The following is a 26,385-nucleotide window of genomic DNA, read 5'->3' on the forward strand; positions in this document are numbered from 1 at the left end:
ATCATATAATATTCATAATTGTTAACGAGATGATATTTAAAGAGTGTTAAAAATGAGACTATTAGTCATGAAGCTTACAATGTTACTTTGTTTCAATATTACACTTTTATTCTTGTAAAATCTATGATGAAGTTCAAAAGCATTTTGAAATGGCCTTAAATTGTGAGCCAGGATTTATAGCAAAGGTATTTGATGCAATGAAACTTAACCGGTACCTTCCAGTATGTATTTTAGTAAGGGGATTGTCAATCCCATGTTTTTAAATAGATAAAATACAGGCCAAAGTTGACAATATTACAGTTAAGAAGAAATACGTAACTGAACGAACACCGAGTTCGAAAAAACTATTTAACTTTTGTGCATAGCGGTAGAGTTAAAGCTACTCTCTCCTATCTGCAAATGCCTTACCTCGCAAACTGGTAACCAATAAATTGGTCCGGTTCCGTTTTGAGCAAACTCATTAACTGTTTCCGTAGAAAAAATCTTTGGTAAATTAAAACTGCATGTCGTATTTGCGTATTCTTCGCCTGGTTCAAACAAATATGAAGCACCTCCCATAGCAACGTGGTCTTGCATATTCATACCGACGCCAGGGGAATCTACTAATGGTTCTATTCCGACATCTTCCAAATGATCTTTTGGACCAACTCCAGCTGTAACATAAATGATATGTTACTTATTTTTATAACAGCATTAATTAAATAATACAGGGTGGTCCGAATTGTATTCGGGAAACTTCGGCAGCATATTCTGCAGAAAAAAATTAAGTAAAATAGTTCGTATGAATTTATGTCCTAAAATGCTTCGTTTAGAAGATACAAGTGTAGAAGTTTTATTTTTATTTCGATTTTTTTCAAATAATTTCTAAACTAATGTAGATTTTTAGACAAAAAATATTGGTGTATTGCTGCTTTTTTATATGAGCAATTTGACTTTTATATCAATATGACTTCTACTTGTAGGGGATGCCACCTAAATATTTGGACTGTTTTGAAGAGTAATAACGTTTCGTTCCTGTATTATACTAACGATTGAAAAATTTATTTATTAAATAAAAATATTTTAGAAAACAAAAATAAATTAATTTCAATATGTAAACGGTTATTGTATAGTGTTATTTACATATCAACAAAACGCGCTTTCTTAACAGCATTTAAGGAACATAAAGGGCCATTACTACCGCTTTTTCGTTCAAAATAAGTATTCATAACATGTATATTATATATACATAACTAAAAGTTTAATTGGTATCAAATATAGATTAGCAATAATGCTTGATTTCACCACAGTCGATCAGATCATTTTGTAAATTTGCTGAATATGTTTATCAATAAAGACCATATTCTTGTTATTATAAAAATATTTACACAGCATTAATAGTTGCGGCGAGCCTAGAGAACCAGCACTCAAAACCACTTCTCGGCTACTGTAAACTCTTTTTTTTATTCCAAATTTTTTCAACTCCACTCCATAAGCCTGGTAATGTTCGTTGGTTAAGACTTTTTCTACATCTGAATGTAAACTAACGTGAAGATTAGGTCTATGACACACTGATCTACAACATAAAGATAACAATAATAAATATAAATAATGTATATATGCCTCTGTGGCGAATTCATTTCTCCAAAAAATCCTATGGGTATTGCGCGTTACAGTCTTTTTCGATAAATCGCAATAGTGTCACTGTTAATTTAAGTTGTGCCACAATTTCCATCTAGATGCACTACCTTTATACAACTATCAGTAGTAGAATAAATAATAAATAACATAAAATAAGCTCAGTAAAGACTGACAAGTTCACAAAATTTCAAATCAAATCTAAATATGTCAAATGAATCGTCAAACAGAACTATCAAGGATCCCCACTCTAGAGTCCTTTTTCCACCCACCATGCATGAATACATGGATAGCATTTTACTCCTACCTTAGTATTGCGCCACTGTAATAAAACCTGATTTTGTGAAAAATGATAAATGTGATAAATTTTATATTGGTGAATTAAAGAATATAAAGATTATTTAAGAAAAGGCGATTTTCACAAAGCTAAGAGTTGTTAGCATTCATGGGACACAGGGCACAGAGTAGATTTTAACAACGCAAAAATTATAATGAAAGAAGCGATAGCCTCTAAAAGAAAAATAAAAGAGGCTTTTTAATACATTCTAATAAAAATAAACGCATTGCTCATGCATCTCTGGATGTTAGTAATGTATGGCATGCGCTTCTTTGATTTTAAAGAACATAACATAAATAAACATAACATAGGTAAACATTAAAAACAAATTAAAAAATAATCATACAGAAGAAGCTTGAAGCTTTTTGGTTTTACCTTATTAAGTAATTGAATGGTCCAGGGAAATAACTTGATAAGCGCCATTTTTTTAATTTTAAGATTTTAGAATATTATAATAGGTCTAACTGGTCCCTACAAAATGTATAAACTCTGCAGGACAATAAGTTGTTAAATTCTATGGTATATGCCTAGTAAAAATATAGAATACACGGAAAGAACCTGATAACCACCAGGCGTCTAGTGCTCTCCTGTAAAATTAGTAAAATGGCGCTTATCATGTTTTTCTCCTGGACTCTTCAATTTCTATCACGTAGTAATTGTCAATTTTGAAGTTTAACTTAATACATAATGTCACTTTAACAGAACGTCAACGGTTTTTATAGACGTATCTGTTTTAAAAAACTAAAGCGTACTCAAATCATTGCATTTAAATATTTTAAATAGTTTTTTTTCTTTGTTCTTTGTTTTTTTTTGCTTCCGACGACGGAAAGAGATATACTTCCTGAAACGTTAAACATTTTTTTGTCCGTTAGGGTGCGTTTATATTGGAGCGGCGATAAACGATAAGAGCAGCGATAGTAGCGAAACAAAGAATATTATTATATTAATTTATATGTAGGTGTTTATATTGGAGCAACGCATAGAGACATGCTTGGCAGTGAAGCAACGATAAGTGCAGCGCTAATTCACTGCTTTTATCGTTTATCGCAGCTCCAACATAAATGTACCCTTAGGCAAATTTGTTTATTAGCAAACCACACAATTAATCTCCGTTAGATAATGTACATTCAGGCTGAGAGCGTCAGGCGTCGCGTCGCGTTTGCATCGCGTCCGCGTGTCGAAATGGAATCCCAATTCACTTAGCAAATTGAACCGTTCAGGCAGACAGCGCACAATGGCGCTGAACAGCAAGAGGAACAAAAATGCAAAACTTCTCTTTTTATTGTAGGCAATTTATTCAAACTAGGTTTATTTGACACAAATCATGAGTACTCTCATTGTACTAAATGATGATGTTCTTAGTCCCAGGTTTATGAAAAAAAAATCTTATAAATAATATTGTGTTCCATCTATATAATATGTGTTCCATCTAAGCAAATAATAATTAATTTATAGTATGAAAACGGTGTAAGTATTAAATAAATCCCTGTGATAAAAAAGAATTGAAATAACATTAGAACATGATTCCTACAATATAAGTCTAATATAAAATAAAAATGTTTTTCTTTAATTAATTAAAGAAAAACATTTTTATTAAAGTAATATTTAATTAAAAAAAAACTTAAGATACTATAAATTTACTTTAGGACAACAAAATGCATAGATCGTAACTACTCTGATTCAGAAGAATCACTGCTGACAGAATCTTCCAAATTTATAGTATCCAAATCACAGGTAGACGATGTATCCTCACATATAAGATATTTCTGTACATCATTTTATAATATGTTACTTTTTCGCGTTGTTACTGTTCTTTTTGTTGGTATGAGGGGTTCAGATGTTAATAGTTACCTCTTTAATAGACCATATCCATATATTATTTTTTCCTTTTCTTGGGTATGTGGTTTTATAATAAACTGAAAGATGGAAACTTTTTTTATGCGACGTTTCGCTCCAACATAGTGGACTTTTTCAGGCACAAGTGGTGTCTCATTTGACTGGAGGGTTCATCAATATCTAATAAAGAACACATTTTTTGAAATACATATAATTTTGATTTCTTGTCCTTATGATCGAGCCAAGTATTAACCAGATCGGCATTGCTTATCAATTTTACTCCATCTGAAAAGTATTATAAAATAAAGTTCGTCGCAAGCAGACGTAGGTGAACTATACAAAAATTAAAAGTGTATGAATATGACAACAAAAATATTTAATAAATACGATATGTTTTGATGTTTTTTTTTAAATGCCTTTTTGAAGTTTGAAAACGTAAAATTTTTATACCCATTTAAGAATCATCTTAAAAAATAAATAAAAACTAAACAATCACGACCTTGTTTAGAAATAAATTTAAAGTACATACCTTGTTTAACAATATTCATAGTGGCTTTCAATTAAGTACGTACCGTTTAACTCCATAATATACAGAACTACTATGAATGTTATTCTTTTCACTGATAAGATAATGATCGCAAAATTTATTTTTAGTGAAAATATTTGCTAACAAAAAACGCTGTTTATGAAAAATAATATACAGGATGGTTGAACATTGCTATAAGTATAAGTACATATTCAGATATTAGTAGAGATTTTAACTTTTTTTCGAATTTTACATGGGATGAAGCTTACTGTGCAGCGTCGCGTTTGGCGCGCTAGCGCCCACGCTGAGCCTCAGGGGTTCAGTTCAATGGGACGGACGCGACAAACGCAACGCGACGCTCGACGCTCATCGCCTGAATTTACATAATAAACGCAGCGAGTATTTACAAAAAATAACTATTTTTTTTGTAGATTTTCTTACAGTGGCGAAATACCCATAGGATTTTTTGGAGAATAATAAATATAGTTCCGTAATTGACTTAGGGCGACTAAAGATAAATTATTTTAACTTGAGAAGTTTTGACTCCTAAAAATATTTGCACTGATTTAAGGCACATCCTGGCATATTCCCAATAGAATTTATATTATTGTTTAAACTAATATAATACCCTGATAAATGCTTTCGTGCTACAACGAAGACCATCTCTTAATGTACCATGTGACAGTGTATGAAATCGGTTGGTACTCTCCATTAATATCTCTTACTGGATAGCCAGCTTCTTTGGCTGCATCTAACCACCAACCTGATAATGGAGAACGGTATCTATAAATATATTTTTTCACTCAGTTGATTTATACTGGTACGGACAAAAAGTTATTACTCTTCAAAACAATTTAAACACATGTAGTTGGCGCCCTCTACAAATAGAAGTCATAATGACATCAAAATCAAATTTCTCATATCAAAAGACTATCAGACACCAATTTTCATCCAAATATTGACATTGCTTCAGAAATTATTTGGAAAAAATCGAAATAAAAATGAAACTCTACACCCTGTATCTCCGAAACTAAGCATTTTAGGACATACATTTATAAGAAGTTTTTTACTTCTTTTTATCTGCAGAATATGGTCCAGAAGTTTCCGGAATACAATTCGACCACCCTGTATATTGAAATTTAAAATACATGTAAAATTTTAAGGTGTTTGTTCCTCTTTTCATTAATTATTTTGCTCTATAATAGTGTCATTTTTCTTGTATTTATTTTTGTTAATGAGGGTCATATTATTATTATTATTATTTTATGAAAATAAAATCTAGTATATACTGTTAATATTACCTAAAATATTCTACGTTCAGATATCACCGGTTCCGTGATACGGAGTCATTTCTGTACTCGTCAATTCTCATGTCTTCTGATTTGATAAAAGTATGGCGGTATTTCGTTGTAACTCCATCCGGTATTACCTAATTCAGCCATCTAAAATACAAGAGGATAACTTGTCCCATGTAGATATCACAATACGGGATCTCGTAAGAGATATGAAGATGGTTAAATTAGCGAAAAAGATGAGCATTGCTGAACCCTAACAGAGGCGTGTTCAAGAAATTTGAAAAAAAAAATCCAATTACTTCCAAAAATATTTATTAAACCAAAATACTCTTCAACTGGTTCCATCTAATGGAGGTTGGAAATCATCATGGCAATTCTAACTTTCTGTTAACGGCCTTCTGAATAATGTGGTTTGTTCAAGCCCATTCTCTCAAGAATTCTTGAGCCATGATGTTCTTCTTCCTTGGCTCCTTCTGCCCTTTATCTTTTCCTTCTATTATGTTCTGCAGCAGGAATAATTTGGAGTCCTCTCCCAAGCATGTGAACGTCGGGACAACGTTGCGTCACGCGACCAAACGTCGGGGCGCAACGTCGGCACAACCTCGTCCCAACCCTAGTCTGCACTAGTTTGGAGAATAATTTTTAGGTCGAAACCACGTTGGATACCTACGTTGGCTAACAGCCTAATTTAGTGCAAACTGCAACGTTGTTTAAAATCCTAATTCACAGAAATAAAAAACTATAATAATATGGCGTCTAAGTCGCGTTTTATCCTAAATTGGGATAATTATAGTAAAAATATGATTTAGTTAGAGACATATGCCAGATGGTAGTAAAGGAAAACAAAACAAAAGTATTTAAGTGTGGAGGATGTTTGAAGATCATAATTATTGAAACACTTTAACCAACTCTGTAACTCGTTACCAAAAAATTTAAACGCAAACAACTTTATTGATAAATGTATTGTTTCTGCTTTGAAAAATACTAATGGGCCTTAAAACTAAAGAAGTTTTAAAAAATTTCTTGAATTTTTTTTAGTAAAATAAGAATAATTTATTTGCAGTCGAAAAAAAATTGTTTCCGCGTGTTGTTTAGGGTCAAATATTTAAAGTTAATGTATTCAAAAAGCAGGAATTGCTATTTTACGAACAAAACATTTTCTTATTCAACAACATGGCGGCTTTCACTTTGTTGTTTTGGAGATTAAGATGGAGTAGTTCGAGTAGTCGCATACTGGTCTAATAAAGTCGCAGTTCAGCCTTAACAAGTAGTATACTAGTCGCAAGATTGCCTAATTTAGTCATCCTAGAGTCTAGCTTGTGCAGCCTTCTATATTCTAAATAAACGAGGGAGTGGATAAAGTATCGGTAATATGTCGATGTATATTTAAATTTAGTTTTATATGTGGATTTCTTACGTCCCATTTTAATTAAATTTTTTTTTATAAAAACAAAAACAGTACTGAACTGTCTCACTGGACAGAACAATGAAGTGAAAATTTAAGATTCAAGGTTATGGTTCAATACAGTTGCAAAAAGGTAGTGGCTCGACGTCCTACCAACGTAAGAATAATGAAATCTAAACAATGTTGGAATTAGTAAAACAAACGACGTTTACGCAACGTTGGAATAGGTCCTGAAAATGACGTCGGAAAACTCTTTATTGCCCAACATTGTAACTACGTTGTCCGAATCACCTAAAGATCACTTAAGCAAAAAAGGTTACAAGACAACGTTTATTCGACGTCGCTGAAGCTTTTACTTTGTTGTAGTACTAGTTCAACGTCGGCACAACGTTACAACAACGTTTACATTTATTTTAATACCCAAGGTACGGAGCTAACTATTTTTTGTAACTAATCCAACGTTGTGTTTAGTAAACATGTGGTCGCAAATCGTGAAAATGCTACTTGGGCTCATTATGTGTCCAAAGTACTCAAGTTTTCTCTTTTTAAGTGTGTTAATCCTCTTCATCTTCTGAATTCTGCGTCACAGTTCTACATTTGTAACCTTGTCAGTCCATGCAATCCTCAGCATACGCCGATAACACCATCTTTCGAATGCCTCAAGCTTCTCCATTTCGGCCTTTTTAAGTGTCCAAGCCTCTGAACCATAGAGTAGAGTTGCAAATATGTAACCCCTTAGCATTCTTAATCTAAGCTTTAAGTTGATGTCTCCACTGCAGAAACAATTTTTGAGTTTTACAGAGGATGCTCTGGCTATTTCTATTCGAGCTTTTATTTCTGCTGATTGATCCAAGTTTTCGGTCAACCAACTGCCTAGATATTTATATTTTTGTACTCTCTCCATAGGTGTATATATCATCTATTAGAACATTGGCTTGGACATCTTTCTCTTACCAAGAAAATACTACTACATCTATATCTCTGACTACTACTAACTGCTACCAACCAACAATTTCTTTGTGTGGTCTGTTTTGTTTAAATGTTTTGTTCATTATTCATGTTGGGGATTTATTATTTAAGCCCATATAACACAACACAATCTATAGATATTGAGGGATATCCACCAAGGATATAGTATTAAATATCTTGAGATATCCAAAAACCAGAGGGGATATCAAGTGGGACAAAAAAAGGCATCTTCAAGACATCCCTAGGCAAACCTTTTACGATTATTTAGGATATTTCTAGGATAATACAAGGATGATGTTGGGAGCATTATAGAATATTTTTAGGGCATTATATGAGGACTGTTATTTGACAATACTTACTTCATCCTTAGTTTATAGTAAAAACGTTTGCGATTTAGTTTTATTTAGCCACATTTTGACGTTATTCATTGGATATTTTTATTAACAGCTCTAAAATATACCTACATATTATGTCAATGAATTTTGCGTCAAAATTTAGAAGTTTATTTGTATGAGTTAAGAGCTTTCAATTTATGCTGTACCATCGAAAAAAAACGGCGTTCAATTGGCTTGAAAATTACGATCGATGACATTCCTCCTATAATTTTACGTACAAAATAACAGCAATCTTCATTTCCAAGCCACCTCTGACGCCGTTTTTTTCGATCGTATGGTATTATACCAGATTATACTACCCTTTATGGAGTTTAGCAGTTTATGTCTAGCAGCAGAGCTAGCAGCAACAGTTTACATCAAAGTTAGCACACAGGATACAGGTATAATTTCTAACACCACACATTCCAGAAACTCACAATTTAAACCCAAAAATAGGATTTCTGTTTGAATAGATCAAACACGAAAATGGGTTTAGAGATAAAGAACAAGCGATTTTCAACAAATTTTCACCTATAATTTTGTCACAAATTCTTCATTGTGAGAACCTGAGTTGTTCGTCGTTTTTTCGACATTAGTTGAGGTTAGGATAGAATTTCTGCTAGAACAAGGCTAGAACTATGAGTATAAGAAAAAAACTAAGTCAAACTCAACCAGTTTTGTTAGTTTCAGTCATTTTTAAGCCCATCCAATATCGACAAACGACCGAATTCACCTCGAATTTCACTAAATCAAAGAACTGAATAATACACGATGCAAAAACCATCAAAACTAAACAACTGTCGAGATGGACTGTGGGAAATTTTTTGCGCGGGCGTTTTAAATTCTCTGTATTACTGGGAGTGGCCAACCTCATAAATATCCAGATTATCCAGAAGATACCAACAGGATATTTTGTTGCCTTGACGTAATATATATATATATATCTATCTGTATGGTTTATTGCATTTTATGTAATATAAAAAGTAGTACATTATTTATTTTTCCTAAATATCTAGACGATATTGTTAGGATATTTTATTATCATGAGCATGTTTGGATATCTCAGCTGGATGTACATTAGATATACGACAGAGATATCCATAGGATATTCTATTCTGAGACATCTACAGGATTTCAGGATGTCTGGAGGATATCCTATAGATGTCTTTATAAGATGATCTTATAATGGGACATTCCGACATTCTATGAATATCCTGCGGATATTGTGTGTTTATGGGAATTAATGTTAATCGTTAGACAACTAATAAACTCATACAATATGTATTTCTTTTGCATAATCCAAATTGTCACTCTAAATTTTATATAATCAAATTGTCACTCTAAATCGCTGTCTTTTTTAGACAGATGTCACTTGTCTTGTCATTATTCAATTCGTTATTCGAACTCTCAGAACGTTGTTAACAAAAGTTTCATATTAAAATAAAATTTTAATAAATCACAATTGTTTATCTCCATCATTATACCGGATTAATAATACACAAATTACAGTTCAGTTACAAACAATTCATTATTTATAGTGATTTACAGTAATTTTATTAAATTATACGAATATTCTCATTGATATTGGTTTGAAATAAATATGACAGTATCCTCAATGAAAATGTGAGTTACTAACACTCACGGCCGTGTGATGTGGTGAAAATTTGTTTTTCAAATCTTCATCAGTAATCAGTTTTAGATTTCGAAAAATACGCAATATTAGGAGTTCGGCAGACGCAACTTTTCTGTAATGTAATTATCTTTGTATCTCTTCGGATTACGAGATCCCTGCAATGTGCATTTTAATGTGGAACATCGTATGATCGGGCTGTTGCTTTGAAATCAATTGAACCGCCATAATTCTCATTACCTATTATAATCTTTCTTATTTCCTCTCATAAAGCATTGCGTTTAAAACCGACGAACCGCCTAAAACTTTCCTCTGGGCCAGTTACATTTTCCATACCATAGCCTGGCAATATTTGTCACCGGGCTCAGTCTAAAACGAAACTACTTGGTCATAACCAGGATTCGCAAAAAACATGGTTTTTTAAAATAAATAAAAAAATCAAATTTGTTTTATTTAAATCAGATTTTTTATAAGTATGGTATATACAGTGGCGGACTAGGGGGGGGGGCGGAAGGGGCGGTTCGCCCCGGGCGCCGTCTTTTAGTGGGCCTCCGAATCGTAATAAGTAATTTTTTATTCAACTGGCAAACAAGGCCAATATGTGTTCAGCAGTTATAAAGCAGTTTGTAGGTGGACTATGCAAACCATACGTATACGCCAACTATAAACAGTATAAATGGCAGCAGATATTTACTTAATTATCAATTATCAGGCTCCAGTAATTGTCAATGGCATTTTCTATTTAGGAAATTAAATCAAGGGGTAATTTTCTTTGTTAAAATATCGAATAATTATTATTTTTTATATTATTTTCAGACTGAATTTATTTATTTTCTTTTATGTTATTTTTCAATGGATTCAATATTTATTTTTACTGATTAAACATTTTAAGTACAACCAATACGCGCAACTTGTATTCTAATTTCGTACTGATGAGCAGTGAAAGAAGTCTTTGGTATAACAGGGGCCACGGGTCTGGAACAGCGAGGGGCCTCAGGGGCCGTCCCCTCGGACAAGTTTACAGAATAAAATATAGTTCGGTCACTTAGCATCGGCTTTTGAAAATCGCGTATCAAAAGCCAGAAGCCGCCTCGTCCGACCGGACTTCCGATGAAAACAAGTGGAAGCCAGGTAAAATAGACGCCGCATTTTTTACCGATCGCAATGTGCGAAGAGACATTAAATTATTTAAATACCTAATAGTAAATCTACAAAAGAAAAAATATACTATCAGTTTATTGGTGTATTACATATAAATATTTAGACATGGCAAGATAAAAAAAGATATAGCAAAAATAAAATAAATTTTAAAAACAAACACAAAAAATAAAGCTACACAATATGAACAGTAAATAATGTAAAAGTATATTACGTTACGAGTGTTTTGGAAAAAATAATATTACGCACGAGTGCAGTATTCCATGAGTGCGTAATATGGTTTTCCAACACGAATTACGTACACTATAAAATTCAAAGCTGAAACTATTAAATGTCAACAACTTTTGATGTTTAAATGGTATCCTCGGTATTTTTTTTACGTTATTCGATAAAAAATGATACTCTGAGTAGAAAGACATACATATGTCAGCTTTTAACAGTTTCACATATGATTTATTTGAAAGTGTAACACGCGGTTTATAACGACAATTTGACTCGAAATGTGTGTGGCATGAAATTATTCGTAAAAAAATACTTTTTCTAAATATACTAATGAGCCACCCTCTTTCCATTTGAAAAAAATTAAGATATGGTTAAAAATACCATTTGGGCATCTTTTAACCGGCCAAGACAAGACATGGAAAACATTAGACGATCAAATCTATTTTTCCCAGGACTCCTTGATTAAAGTTTTGTTTTTAAAAGAGCTATGACACTCAATATTGAAATTTTAAAAGATTTTTTTAAGCTAGAATGCCAAAAGTTGACATATGATATGTCATTCTATTCAGAGTGTCATTTTTTATCGAATAAAGTAGAAAAATGCCGAGGTTTCCGTTTAAAAATCAAAAGTTGCAGTCATTTTCGGTGAAACCGGAAGGGACCGAAAAAAATTGAAAATTAATCAATCCTAATTTAGGTCATATACTAACACACCAAATCTCGTTTTTTTATCTGAAAAAATAAAAAAGTTATAGGGATAAGCCACTTTTGAGACACACCCAGTATATGATTTTTCGTGTAAAAAAAATAAAGTGTTCTTGAATAATTCTAATTAGATATTTTAAATAATTTGTTTTCCAGTGGCGAATTTTCCAAAACTCAATATTATTTTTAAGAAATAATAAAAATAATTATGCTTTTTTTTATAATAAACTAATAAATAATTAACTAAGGCTAATGTGATCAGTAACATTTTGCAATGAAAATTAAATATTTACTTGAAAAATAATTCCATATGCATGCGAGACCACTCTGTAATAACGCCAAAATCAGAGTAATACGCCGAACGTGATCCGCCGTGTATGCTGGGTCCAAAGTCCACACACCAGTAATACACTGGGAAACACGTGCGTGAAGCGGCTTTTGATACCTGCCGCCGGCACAATGACCGGAACTTATATTTTATTCTGTAAACTGCCTCGGATCTTGGAGGACTTACAAAATGGCAATATTTTGTCGCGGTATTTCCCTGGAAGCATTTTTTAAGAAAAAAATATTTAAAATTTTTGGACGAAAAAAACTACCTGTCAAAAAAATTTGTACAGCTTAAAAGTCAAATTTAGTGATTATCACAGCCCCTGTGACAAAGAAAAGACATGTGGCTATCTATTTCAAAAATTAAATTGTTCAAATGTCGTATAATAATGGCGGTAGCTGTCATGGAATTGAGCGATTAAAAAATTATCATAAATATATTTTTTTTTCAAATGGAAACCCACTTTTTTTATTTCACTAGTGAAAGGGTTTTCCAATTCGTTACGTTTTAACTAGACATATTACTATACCTAAAATAAATCGTTTTTAAGTTATTTAAGATTTAGTTTGAAAACGTATATTTTTCTTGATTTTATCTAGCTTCCTTTGACATTAAGGTGCGTATTCATTATCCGAACGAACGAATGAAAGTGCGGTATATTTAGACGGGGACCGAACGCATGCGGCCGTTCGTTCGCTCGACCATCCGTTTCGAGTCGGTACATCAAAGGCGTTCGCCAACAAATGCCTCCGGTCTTCTCGTGCGGTTCTATATGGTTCTATCGTACGGTCCGCGTCCATACCACTAACGAATATTCGTTCGTTCGTTCGTTCGGATAATGAATACGCACCTTTAAGTGTCAAACAGTCAGTTATTTGAATTTCCTATATTATAACTATACATCTGCTTAAAAGTTTAAAAAGTGTACTTATATAAATAATATATCTTGTATTTTCGTTCTTTAGTGATATCTAATAGTTGATATTTTAATAATATACCGTAAGATCGAAAAAAAACAGCGCAAAGTTAGCTTGGAAATGATGATCGATAATATATATACTGTCATAGGCTTCTGGTTAAAATCACGAAATATATACGCTTTGAAGCTAAATCTTAAATAACTTAAAAACGATTTATTTTAGGTACAGGAACATGTACAGTCAAAAAGTAACAAATTTTAAAAACGAAAGTAACGAAAGCCTTTTCAGGAGTGAAATAAAAAAAGTGGATTTCCATTTGAAAAAAAATGATTTATGATAATTTTTTAATCGCTCAATTCCATGCAGCTGCGGCGATTATTATATGACATTCGGACAATTTAATTTTTTGAAATAGATAGCCACATGTCTTCTCTTTATGGTACAGTGGCTGTGGCAATCACTAAATTTGACGTTTAGGCTATATACATATTTTTGACGAACCTTTTCACTCAAAAATTATAAATATTTTTTTTCTCAAATTTTTCTCAATTAATATCAAATTTCATAAAATTTTACAGAGGAATTTAAGTATGTAATAAAAATGGGTCACCCATTTAAAATAAGAAAGTGCTGTCAACTTCGGTACTTCGAAAGTGCCGCCATATTGAAAAATATTTTAATCGATAGATCTCATTGTAAAACAATGATATACAAATCTCATATCTGTTGTAGTTTTCTAGAAGAAACTTCTAACGCAGGCTCAGCCTAGGACACCCTGTATAAATACTTGAATTTTTGTCAACCATTATACATACGTCACTCAATTTTACAAATGTACATTAAGTTATCTAAACAGACCGGGGCCACATTTAGCTTCGCCGCCCCGGGCCCCCGACGAGCAGTCCGCCATTTATATCCACACACGGTGAGTCTTAAATAATTAAATATTTTTGAGGAGTAGTATATTTCGACCCCAGAAACACGATTATAGAGGTTTTCTTCGCGAAAATTTTTTTTTGAAAATTTGTAATTTTTTAAAAAATTTTGTAATTTTTTAGTTTTTAGTTAAAAAACATAATTTCTTGATAATATGACAACATAGTGAGTATACTAAATTTACAAGAAAGAAAATCCAGAAAAGATCCAATGGTTCTCAAAATTTAAGCAAAAAATCATTTTTTTTGGAAATTTTCAAAGTAAAATAACTCGGTTATTTTGGACTAATTTGAAAAACGGTAAAAAGAAAATATGTTTCTTTTATCGAGATCTACTAGCTCTGAAAATATTTGCACTTATTAAAGACTCACCTTTTTTATGTATATTACAGGGTGGTCCGAACTGTACTCCGGAAACTTCGGCAGCATATTCTGCAGATAAAAATAAGTAAAAAAGTTCATATAAATAAGTATATGTCCTAAAATGCTTAGTTTCGAAGGTACAGGGTGTAGAAGTTGCATATTTTTATTTCGATTTTTTCCAAATAAGTAACGTCAATATTTGGATGAAAATTGGTGTCTGGGAGTTTTTTCACATGAGAAATTTGATTTTGATGTCAATATGATTCCGATTTGTAGGGGCGCCACCTACATGTGTTTTAACTCTTTTGAAGAGTAATAACTTTTCGTCCGTACCTGTATAAAACTCATCCCCCAAAATATACATCTCCGTGACTTTTTACGTAACGAATGTCTTTTGGTAAAATCGCTACGAGCAACCGTTCTCAAGATATTTAGAATGGAAATAGTCAATACATATCATTATTGACAAAAAATAAACACGTTGAGTGGATAGTTATTTGACTGAAAAAATAAATTTAAGAAATTTTTATTTTTAAACGGTTTTATTTAGCTCGACCCGTACGGTATTTATTTATTTGTTTGTTTATTTGGGTCAAAATTAGAAATTGAAATTTAAGTACTTTCCTGTTTCAGATTGATCTGAAGTGGTACACACACCTTTAGTTCCGATGACAATACAATATAGTAATATCAATAACATTATGTAAATCTAAGATGGCCGCCGGTACAAAATGGCGGATTTCATATTTTCTAACCCCCTCAATATGGTATCAAAATGAAAGGGGCTACACTAATAGTAGAATACTGTAATTATGACAAAATTTAAAATCCAGATGGACGTCGTTACAATGGCGTATTAGGTGAGGCATGAGTAGTCGTGTCCAGAACAGTTATTAATCCAAGATTGTGTGACGTTAGAAGGACAGATAAATAGGTGATTAGATGTACCTACGTAGTTAGCGGTAGCTTTACCAAGTTAAGGTAATATAGGTTAAAACGTGCTGAGGACTGTATGGCATTAGGGTGGCTAAAAATGTAATGTCGCAAGCGTTTTCCCCTCAAGATTGGGCGCCTCTTGTTGTATATTATAGCCTTGCCCCTCTACTGAACCTCTGGGGGGTCGACCGTTAAAATGTCCATTACTCGTGGGAACAACACGGAAACAATAAATAAAAAAACAAACAAAAAATAAAAACGAAACTGCTACACAACGAAAAAGAAGGCTCGAAAAGGCGAAAGAAAAGTATAGAACGAAACATGCAAAAGAAAGTGAAAATGAAATCTATAGTCGACTACAGAAACGAAGAGAACGGTTAGCAACAGAAACACCTGAGCAACATGATGCCAGGTTGGTAGCACAACGTGAGAGACAAAGGCAGCTGGTAGAGTCAGAAACACCTGAGCGTCATGAGTCCAGGCTAGCATCACAACGTGATAGACAGAGAGAGTTGTTAGCGGCAGAAACATCTGAGCGTCATGAGTCTAGGCTGGCATCACAACGAGAGAGACAAAGAGAGTTGTTAGCGTCAGAAACACCTGAGCGTCATTAGTCTAGGCTAGCATCAGAACGCGAAAGACAAAGAGAGAGTTGTTAGCGTCAGAAACACCTGAGCGTCATGAGTCCAGGCTAGCATCACAACGTGACAGACAAAGAGAGTTGTTAGCGTCAGAAACATCTGAGCGTCATGAGTCTAGGCTGGCATCACAACGAGAGAGACAAAGAGAGCTAATAACATCAGAAACACCTTGTATAATAAAATCAATCAATGTTAAAATAAATATAAATAATAAAATATTAACAAATAGGTATTTTAAATATAATTAATTATTACAATTTATATTTTATTGTTATAATTAATTGTTATATATATTAATTTATATAATAATGAATTAAATAGAATGAGAGGAATATTTGGTAGGCATTTCCGTTAAATACTAAAAACTAGAAAATAAAAAATCGGTAAAAAAACTTTTAAGTTCAACGGTTTTATCTTATGTGCACTGAAAACTAGAAAATAATAATAACAATTAGGTATTTTGAACTTCTAGTTCATAAATATTTTAGTACTATGCAGAATAGCTTTTAGGCATATTAGACTAAAATAAAAACGTGGGGCCCATTAACTATTGCTGTAATACTTTCTTCTATACTAAGTGTGGATTGCATCGACTTACTATAATCGTAATTGGAGATTTTGACAATCAATAACCAGCCTGGCAGCTTCACCAGCAGACGCCGAAGCTCATGATCTACCAAAGTATAAAAAGATATGCTTTTGCCATAGGGTAGGATTTCAGGGGTCCCACGTTTTTATTTTAGTCTAATATGCCTAAAGCTATTCTGCTAATCATATTTCTGAACTAGAAATTCAAATACCAATTAAATAAGGCAGGGTAAAAGTCCTATAGGGGCAAAAGTCCTATCATCTAATATTGCGGGCATTGGTGATGAGATGTCGCTGCGGCTTGACTTTTAAGGAAATCATCATTTGATTTTTCCTTCTTTATCTTTGTGTCTTGATTAGATCGCGTTTGTCGGAAAAAATGAGGTAAGTACATTTTTATAACAGTCTCCTATTATTTTTTTTGTTTTTTAAAGTGTGATTGCGACAATAACTTATGAACGATATTAACGCAGTGCATAATAAGTATTTTCCACTCTTAACGGCATAACCTAACCTATAAATATTTGGCGGGCATTGATTTATTCTTCTAGTAATAATGTGCTGTATTGTTGAGGTCGATTGGGGCAAAAGTCCTAAAGTCGATATGGGGCAAAAGTCCGAAGTCGGACTTTTACCCCGGGGTAAATGTCCGACTCCGGACTTTTGCCCCGTATAAACTATTAGGTCATTTTAAATATAAATAATAGTTTTACCCCCTCTTTTCAGGACATATAAAAGAAAGTCAACTAGAAAACCTATAACCCAAGACATGGTTAATGAAGCCCAGAAGAGAATGGCGGAAGGAGAATCTCGAAAAAGGATTGCAGATAGTTTTGGGGTTGACGAGTCTGGCTTGAGGAAAAGAATGAAGAAGGGGTTTGGAGTTGAACATTTGGGTCAGTTCAAATCGACTTTTACGCCAGAACAAGAAAATATCCTAGCTGAACATTGCCATCAAATGGATGCGAGATTTTATGGATTGACATATTTAAGGCTTAGAAGTCTTGCTTATGAATTTGCTGAACGGAATAGGATCCAACACAAATTTAATAAGGAAACGAAAACTGCGAGAAAGAATTGGGCGCTATCGTTCGGCCAAAAGATACAAGTTTTCACTCAGAATCCCCCAAGAAATTAGTGTGGGGCGCATAATGGGTTTCAATAAAGCTCAAGTCGATCTATTTTTTCAAAATTTAGAAGACATAACTACAAAAATAAATTTTACCGCAGGTTGTGTTTTTAATGCCGATGAGGTAGGAATCACGACCGTGCCAAACAAAACTCCTGAGATATTGACACCTAGAGGAAAACGATGCGTTTCTAGTTTCGTCGGCAGAAAGAGGTCAGACTGTGATGGCAATTTGTTACATGAGCGCCAGTGGAAAGTACGTTCCACCGGCACTAATTTTTCCTCGAAAGCGTCCTAAAGCTGAGCTTATGGATGGATGCATTCCGGAAGCTACATTGTTCGTCTCTGAGTCAGGATATGTCAACTCAGAATTATTTGTCCAATGAAAACACTTCAAGAAACATGTCAGAACGTCTGCCGAAAATCAGGTTCTATTAATATTAGATAACCATTCGTCGCATATTTCTTTGGTGTGTAACCTATACCCAAAAAATAATTATATACATCTTTTAGCTTACCCCACATTCCAGTCATAAAATGCAGCCCCTGGATCGCACAGTCCAAGGTTTTAAAGGACTATTGCAGTATTATTGTGAACAATGGATGAGCACACATCCTGGCAGAATAATCACACAATATCAAGTCAGCAGGACTTTTGCAAAAGCGTATGAAAAAACTGCGTCTATTGGAAGAGCAGTCCAAGGTTTGAAGCTTGTGGAATATGGCCTATCGACAAACATAGGTTTGGAGAAAGACTTTCTTCAAGTAGCGTAACCGATCCCAACCACAACATGCCATAAACCCAATTGCACGTTCCTACTCTAACTGAGAATCTTTCATGCAACCATCAACATCGGGTTTATATGTTCAAAATAAACAAACAAATAGTGATGTCCATTCATCCTCAGATGAAGATGATAATGTGCCTCTAATTAACCTGGCTACAATTGAAAAAAACTATTCAAACCTGCCGACATAGTTCCTTATCCAAAAAGCACAAGAATATCGTCAAAGGAAGGTAAGATCACAAATCTAAGATATTAACATCTACTCGAATAAAAAAGTCTGGAAGAGGAACGTCAGAAAATTAGAAGGAGAGCAAACGAAGACAAAAAGAAAAGTGCTTTAAGATTCTGAAGAAGACAAAAATAAAAAAGAAAAAAAAAAGAGATACCTTTGCTGGAAGGCGTCAATAACAAATCACATACATTTTGCTCAGGGTATGGCACTAAATTTGAAGAACCAATAGTAGAAGACTGGATACAATTCTCGATTTGCAAGCAATCGAAGATGAAAAATGTACATCTTATGAACAAGGAGAATATCGATGTGACCTATGCCTCTAAATATTTAAAATATTTGTTCCTACATTTTATTAAAGTTCAACTGTATAAAACATTTTGTTTTCTTTACTAGGGAAACACCTTGTCAACAAATGATTATATTTTTACTTAAGGGGACTTTTGCCTCTCTTTTCTAGGATTTTTGTCCCTCTTATGGGGTAAAAGTCTCATTTTTCAACACTATTTTTTTTCAAATAAATAAATGTGATTAATTATTCTGCCGTTTTTTTTGTAAAACTTTTAAAGAGGAAGGTTTAAGAAAGTCATATATAAATTTGTGAAAATTTGAATTGATATCTTTAAAAGTTTCACTTATCGAGAAACTAACATCGAACATAACACTCTATTATTATTTTCTAGTTTTCAGTGCACATAAGATAAAACCGTTTAACTTAAAAGTTTTTTTACCGATTTTTTATATTAAATTAATAAAACACTAAATCACCACAATACACCAAAACACTTTTACTTTTACACTGGACGCGCGTTTCGCTAACCATGTTAGCATCATCAGCAGATGATTATAAACTGAAATGAAAACATAGTTTTATACAGGTACGGGCGAAGAGTTATTACTCTTTAAACCAATTAAAAAATATGTAGGTGGCGCACTCTACAAGTAGGAGTCTCTCAAAAAAATCCCAATAACTACAACGACTAATTCGGCGTCTTCAAACTACTAGAACTGTGACATCAATTTTAATCCAAATATTACCGTTACTTCATAAATTATTTGGAAAAAATCGAAATAAAAAAGAAACTTCTACACTCTGTATATCCGAAATTAGGCATTTTAGGACATACATTTTTACGAACTTTTATACTTATTTTTATCTGCAGAATATGCTGTCGAAATTTTCCACAATACAGTTCGGACCACCCTGTATAATAAAACGGTAAAAAAAATGTGTTTCTCTTGACCAGATCTACCACCCTTTAAAATATCTGCACTTATTTCTGGGACACCCTGTATAAGTGCCTTACCATACAGTGAAATACAATAAATATATTTTTTACGTTTACCTTATATTGCCAATCAAATGGTGTTCACAATGCCGGAAACATCAACGGCATATCCGTTATACTAATTTCATCTGCGCCAGATTCTAATAGAAGCACATCCCAATACGGATTTTCTGATAGTCTGTTGGCAAGAACGGTTCCCGCACTGCCCCGCCAACTATGATAAAGTCGTAACTGTCTTTTAGGTCTGTATAACCTGTATCTTTTACGTGGTTTTCCCTAAATTTTGAAAAATTTGGAACATTATTTATTTTTTTTAATACAAGTTACACAAATAAAATATATCAACAAACTTAGAGACAAAGCATAAATATTTAAAACAACGATCTGAAGCCAAATTACAATATTATCGTCAACTTGGGGTACACAAAACATGCTATAAAAAATTATAGTTATATGTTAAAGGGTTTATCGGAAAAGACTGGTAAATATTTCTGGAAGGTGCTAAACGACTTAAGAATCCATTTCACTAGTCCGAAAAAGTAGCAAAATAAGCGTTCGGCATTTAACGTTTTATGTAACTTTATGTAACTGGCTAGGTATTTTTACACAAATGAAGAAGAAAATTAAAGATAAAGGATTATACTATATCCGTATTGTAGCACATTTTTAGACAACTTCTTTATTTTTAAGATTTTGATGGTCAAACATCAACAAAATATACCTTATGTTTGGACTAAATTTTCTCGAAAATATGGACATAAATTAAAATTCTGTTACAATACAGAAATAGATTGAAGTTTTGTGATTACAGTGATATATAATTTATGTGGTTTTGTAACAAATTGCTCGCTATTTTATAGCAAATGCTGAAGCTCTGCGAACATTAATCAAGCCTTAATCAAAGCACGCGTGATCGAAATTTTGGGTGTGTTTTAAAACGGGTGTGTCTTAAAACTTATATTTATCGTGCCCGACATTGTATTTACATTTTTTTAAATATTCTTATATTTTCTAAATATTTCATGCTTGAAAACATAATCATAACTTATACACTGATAAAAAGTAGACTTGAACAAAGTCATCATCGTTTTGAAAAAAAAATTTAGTGGCAAGAGAAATTTATTTTAGCGTAAGAAAATATTTTGAGAAGAAAAACTCTCTTAACTCAAGAAAACTGGTTCTCTTGAAAAATTCGAAAATTTCTCTTGAATCTATTTTCATTCAACCAAGTGCAAGTTACTTTGTTTTAAGATAATAAGAAAAATACGCTAGGGAGTACTTCATTCAAGAAACATGGCCATTTTCCAATAGCTAAATACTCTTTTGATGAAAAATAATAACGACACGCAAAGACGATGACGAAGGACGGTATACACAATCAGTTGGCAGTCCGATCAGTCTCACGTCGCATTTTATAGGTCGCACATCATAGTACGCACGGGTTTTGTTGCTTGGAATTTTCCACTTTGAATTTTGCATAATTTGCTTTTTAAGCGCATATCGTATAACAAATTAGTGATCGTTATTAACATGCATTTATCATTTTTTATGGACAAATTTTAGGATATATGGATTCTTTAAAGGAATTTCTGAAAAAAATGGAAATTAGAGCATTTATTTGCTATATTTGAAGGTAAGAGACATTTACCTAATGCACCTGTTTAGATAATGCAAGATTTGACTACAAAAATAAGAATATATATCGATTTTTAATGCAAATAATTACATAAATTTTAGAATATCAAGTCGTATTAAAAAATTCAAAATGTGACCAAAGCTTATAATTTTAATAATTTATTTGCTTTACTTTGATTAGTCGTGATGTAACATTTTTTTGTAATTTGTAGAGTGATGAACCACCCCAAAAAATACCAAGAAGTGAAGAAGCAGAAATAACCTAAATTTATCAGAAAATAATATACATACCTCGTATCTAATATGTCTGTATATGATGTATAGACTTCTCTTATATCAAAATAAATTTTAGTTGAGTCAGTAGTATTCGCTATTGGTTTAAGAAAAGTGTCTCTTTAATCAAGAAATGTCCCTTTTCAATCAAGAATTTTTGCATGAATCAAAGAGACTATTGTTCTTGTAGCAAGAACTTCTTTGCATTTATTTTGGGTCAAGAGTGAAATACTTTGGACAGATAGATTCTTCTATACTCTAAAGTAATTTTTTAAAGCTTATGAAAAGATAGTTAATGCTTTGGGTAAAGAAACGTCGTTCTTGGCCCCATTGAAAAGCGCCAATCTCTTGGGTCAAAGTCATATTCATTTCGACTGACAGATCCTTTTTTTTCAGTGTATGACAAAATAAATTATGCCTATTTTATTATAATTTCCTTCCATTTTTGTGGCACCTACCTGTCAATAATATCGGGCCTTTGATTTAATACTGCCGAGTGAAGATATAGTAAAAAGCCCAATCCAGGTCCTAAAGTCATTGCCATTCGAGTTATCGAATAAAGATTCATCTGTTGATTTATCGTCGACATTTTCGTTGCTGATTGGTGAGCAGACTTTATACCTATCGAACTAAGGATAATTTTAGTTGCAGTAAATTATTTTTCTGTGATATAGGGTATCCCTAACTGAGGTTGGCTTTAGGTGTCCTATTTAAAAAATCCATTTCCACTGATAACTCTTAAATTATTAATTTTAAATAAATTAAATTTAAACCATTGAATTCTAAATAAAAAGGTGCTTTGCAAATGTTTTCATAAAAATACAAAATTTTTCATAGCAAAAAAATTACAACGATTTATTAAAAATTCACAATTTTGAAAAACACCCCTTAACAGATATAGAGGTGCGGTTGAGCACCATGTTTTTAATAAAAATTGACACACCGATATTAGTTTTATTTTATCTCCTATGGAAAGGGGTGTTTCCCTTTAAAAGTATCCAATTTGGCCCACCCTGTACATCATAATACAGATTGCCTCTAAATATCTTATACTGACGGCCTTTTATAAATTCTAAGTGAAAAAAAAAACATATCAAACTATAAAGGAAATGCATGAACGATTTGAGATATAAATTTGGGAAAAAACTAGTATGTATTTACAGTACAAACTGTGGTACAAACTAATTTTAACTAAAAATAAAAAAAAAATCCAAAAATACAAAATTTGTATTTGGTTTGCAAAAAAGTAAACGGGATCGAGATATACTTATACCACCCTTAAAAATATTTCCTGTTATATAAGACTCACCCTGTATAGTTTATGAAATAAAAGGTTGGTTTCAATATACTCGGTTTCTTTACGCTGTGTGTTCAAGGAACGAACTCTCGCTTAAAACGAGGGCCACCTCTATGTAAAAAAAGGCCAGATCTACTATTTGAGTTCTTTAGAAACTCCGAAACTCCTAATACACACTGAAACTTCTAATAGGGTCACCCTGTATACCCCCTATCAGGGTCGTCCTGAGGGGTGGAGCAGAAGAGCATTTGCTCCGAGCGGTCAAATTTGAGGGCAACCGTTTCGGTACAATTGTACTGAATTTGGTACATTTTGACTAAATTCGGTACGTCATGTGTCAGTACTACATTTTGGAAAAATGGTCATTTTCGGTACGAAATTTCCAACAGTATAAATGCAACTAGTAAACTGCTTCAGAGTGAGAAACTCGACATCATTGAGTCCACAAAAGCTCTAAAAGCTAGCTACTATTTTGTCAAAATAAGGCCTGACGACCATTTTAGAGAAATATTAGTGGATGCTGCAGAGCTGACAGAAGAGCTGGAAATTGAAGAAGTTTTTACTACTGACATTAGAGCTCGTCCCAGAAAAAAAAACTCGACAGTTTTTGTATGAATCAGTGGATAAGTTAATTTTAGATCCACGGGAAAAGTTTAAAATCGAATTTTTCTTTGTTGTCCTGGATACAATCCATGAGGCTCTCCAGAAAAGGTTTGACCTGTTAAAAGCTCACTCGGACTATTTTTCGTTTTTATACGACTTCACAGTTCCCAGTAATATCAACCGAGAGGAAATAACAAAGCATTGTATGGATCTTCATCTCTATTTAAGGGACGGAGACAAACATGGTATTAATGGCCTAGAGCTTCGGGGCGAGATTTTAGCTCTAATCGCTCTAATACCACCAGATAATGCCGACTACTTCAGTTGTCCAAAACAAACACTAAAATATTTAAAAATTCACGATCTGATTGGAAACTTTCCAAATATTTACATCTCCATAAGAATCTTATTAACGCTGCCGGTTTCAGTGGCAACCGGAGAGAGAAGTTTTTCTAAACTCAAAATAATTGAGAATTACCTGAGATCAAGTATGACACAAGAACGATTAAGCGGATTATATTTAATATCTATTGAGCACGAAATAGCGAGCAGTCTAAACATCTACGATTTTATTTCAGAGTTTGCCGAAAAAAAAGCAAGAAAAAAGTTTTAGTTTTGTCCATGTTAGGAATTTTGTTTCTCAGGATTATGTCTATGTATTTATTACGAATTTTCTTTTGTTAATAATTTATATTACCTAGTTTTAGGTGTTAGTTTGGCTAATGTACCTTATAATGTTGTTTTTTTATTCTTGTTAGGTACCATGTGACGCTCCTTTTAAATACAAAATTTAAATGCTAATTCTGAAAATCTTGTAATATTTATTTCCTATATTGCAATTTATATTTTTTTCGGAAAGCGTTTGATAATATTTCTTACGCTTCTGTGGCACAACTTTCATAATTTTTTTTTCACACATGATTCTTCGGATCAAACTTCGCACTAATAAAAAAACCATTGTCTGTTGGCGGAGTTGGCGCATTTTTTCGGGCTTGCCCAGACGGCCAACAGTCTAATGACGGCCCTGCCCCTATTACTATTTATCTTAATATTAGTAAATCTCTTAGTATTACCTTACCGTAACTATTATTTTAATATCACCCAGCTTAGCTTTCTAGGAACATTCACACACATGTATTTATTCTGTTGTAAGATAAGTGTCATAAGTTTAATATAGTTAATATTATTTGCAACAAATTATAATTTTGCGGCGTTTGCAATATCGAGATATAAAGATTTTTTATCATGATATTTAATTTTGTAATGCATTTGAATTGTATCCATTTTATAAACATGTTCTACAGGGTTTGGCAATAGTGCGTCGGGCATCTGTAGCTCCTATAATAAAAAATTTAGAAATTTTGTTTAAGTGCAAACCTAAGGTATGTATTAGAATGGATTTCAGGAAAATATTTAACTTCTACAGGGTGGCTCAAAAAACCGTGAGTAGATCCGGATGATTTTTTAACGGCCCTGTATTAATATGCACCCTATCCTATCATATTGATTTCTGGATTTTTGTTGTTGTTGTAATATAAGTATATTTTAAATCATGATCCATCTCATATCTCTATCTTAGAAATAATTACTTCATCTTTACTTCAGCATAGTAGCGTATGATCGAAAAAAAAATGGTGTCAAAGGCGGCTGGGTATGACAAACGATGATAATTTAGCGAAGTGCCAAATATATGAGATGACTCCTTTTGACTGTAAATTTTGATATTAGCCATTTCAGATGGTTATGGTTAGGTTAGGTTAAAAATTGGCATTAAATTGACTAATTAATCTAATTTATTATTCAGTTTTATTTAAATACCGTATGATCGAAAAAAAATGGCGTCCAGTTGGCTGGGAAATGACGATCGATGACATTTCCCATATAAATTTACATATAAAATGACAGCGATCTTCATTTCATAGCCATCGCCGTTTTTTCTCGATCATACGGTATATAACATTGATGTTCAGCGCTACCTACAGCAATTCCAAAAACAAAATAATGGCATTTAGGATAATTACAAAAGAGCTATTTTTAAAAGTGTTAAAATCCTGTAACTTTAAAACTATGCGTTTTCGCATCCATGTTTATAGGAACTTCTTTTCATCTTTTTTAATGAGAAATCAATGAGTGCGTATTTAAAACTTTGGCCCAAACGGATTTTGCGTGCTTATTTTATTCCATCTACGTATGAAATTGTATTACTATTAAATTAAATTTAGTTATAACAGCTGAATTTACAATTAATTAATATATCAAAAATTTATCATAATGTCAATTATTTGATTGTAAAGGTTATCAAAACTTTTTACCAAGAAATTTATTATTTAGATTAATATTTAATTAATAGA

The 26,385-nt window shown here is 32.7% G+C and overlaps 1 protein-coding gene and 1 pseudogene across 1 annotated transcript in view; one reads left to right on the forward strand and one right to left on the reverse strand.

Moving 5' to 3' along the window:
- Positions 1-26,385, forward strand: part of LOC115884794 (protein phosphatase 1 regulatory subunit 14B) — a 90,997-nt gene that overhangs the window by 7,580 nt on the left and 57,032 nt on the right. The gene's annotated exons all lie outside the window — the stretch shown is intronic.
- Positions 336-25,224, reverse strand: LOC115884792 (annotated as a pseudogene).

Source organism: Sitophilus oryzae, unplaced genomic scaffold (assembly GCF_002938485.1).
Source record: "Sitophilus oryzae breed Bouriz unplaced genomic scaffold, Soryzae_2.0 scaffold_357_pilon_pilon, whole genome shotgun sequence".
NCBI lineage: Eukaryota > Metazoa > Arthropoda > Insecta > Coleoptera > Curculionidae > Sitophilus > Sitophilus oryzae.